This window comes from Echinops telfairi, unplaced genomic scaffold, assembly GCF_000313985.2.
Source record: "Echinops telfairi isolate 266 unplaced genomic scaffold, ASM31398v2 ScPeMD7_7412;HRSCAF=8450, whole genome shotgun sequence".
Classification (NCBI taxonomy): Eukaryota; Metazoa; Chordata; class Mammalia; order Afrosoricida; family Tenrecidae; genus Echinops; species Echinops telfairi.
The window spans coordinates 1,149,444-1,150,914 of record NW_022111312.1 but is presented as its reverse complement, the minus strand read 5'-3'; the positions used below and the strand labels follow the sequence as shown (position 1 = coordinate 1,150,914).

General features: G+C 63.0%; 1 protein-coding gene across 1 annotated transcript in view; it reads left to right on the top strand.

Moving 5' to 3' along the window:
• Positions 1-1,058: 1,058 nt before the first annotated feature.
• Positions 1,059-1,471, top strand: part of SELPLG (selectin P ligand) — a 9,552-nt gene continuing 9,139 nt past the window's right edge. Inside the window, exon 1 of the mRNA XM_045296859.1 lies at positions 1,059-1,090. The gene's annotated coding sequence lies outside the window, so the exon portion shown is untranslated. The remainder of the gene's footprint in view (positions 1,091-1,471) is intronic.

Genomic DNA, 1,471 nt, shown 5'->3' with positions numbered 1-1,471 from the left:
TCAACTCTCCGGACCCTTTCCAGGAACTGCCTTCTGCTCTGACCGACCCTCTCTCAGCGGGTTTCTCAACCTTGGGCGTTCCTTGTTCCTGCTCTGCCCCAGCTTTCATCTGCCTAGCAGAGCTTCACTGGCTCCGTGTCTTGCCCCCGCTCGCCCCCCTCCAGCCCCCGCCACTCTGCTTACGTTCTGAGCCCGCTGTGCGCCAAGCCACAGGCCAACCATGGGAGGGGACCCCCTTCCTGCCCTTCCTCCCGACCCTGCCCACACGGTGTTCTCCTCCTGTGCCGCTCACTCAGTCCGCCCAGGTGCCGTCTCAAGTGCCCACCTCTCCTTGGGAGAGTCTCCTGACCAGCCCCAGGGCAGCATGGAGACCGGACTCACCCCAGGGGGACACCCCACTGTCACCATGGTTCTGTGTGCTTCTGCACCTGCTCAGCTCCCTCCCGCACGAAGGGCTTCCCAGGGCAGGACCAGGAATTGTCCCCTCTGGCTCTCCCTAGCGGGCCAGGTGTGGTGACCCGTGTGATGGGCCACCCAGAGACACGTGGAGATGCTGCTCTAAGGGCCAAAGAACAGAGGCATCATCTTGGCAAGCCTCGTGAGCAGCTGCTTTCTCCTCCCGCCCACATCTTGAACAAGACCGAGATCCACCCTCCTTTTTTTAACCTGGTCACACCCTTCTAAGGGTGGGGTCCCACCCTGCCCCAAACTCCATCGTGTGTTTGTGGAGTGATGCTGTTGTCCCCCCTCAAAGGGCTCTCTGTGCAACCTACCCCACCCCACTCCAAGTTTTGACAGGGTCCTTGATGCCTTGAGGTCACAGAATCGGAGACGGGTGTCGGGGCCACCACCCACCCTGTGCCTCCATCAGCACTGTCACCAAGACGCAATCAACAAGACGAGTCACGTGGCCCTGCCTGGGGAACCACATTCTCGCTTCCTTCTTCCCCAGCACACAGCCGTTGGGGGTGGGCCTCAGCTGGGGGTGGGGGGTGGGCAGGGGTGTGTGCCCGGTGGCTTGGGCTGAGTCCTGGTCACTGAAGCAAAGGAGCCACCCACGAGGCAGGTCTTTCCTGCTCTGTTGAGCAAGGTAAGTGCTGGCTCTTGGAAAGCCACAGGGTATGCTGGGGCTGGGTGGGAGGGGACACCCTAGGGACCTGCTGGGTGACCTGGCAGCTGCTGGTAGGTCCCAGGCTGCACAGCCAGGCCCTGCTCTTCACTGCAGACCCCAGGGAGGGCAGCTCGGACCTCGTGGGGGGCTCACAACCCAGACCCAGCAGGCGTTGTGACATTTCTCCCGGACCCTGCGCCCATCGGATTCTGTCTGCCCACCTCCCTGCCAGATGGGTCCGCCTGCTTCGGTAGACCATCCGGCGGGGACCCTGGGCACCCCCTGGCAAAGACCCTGCTCTTGGCTTTCCTGATTGGGAAGCCGAGGTCCAGAGGGGGAGGGGTGTGTCAGCACCGGGGC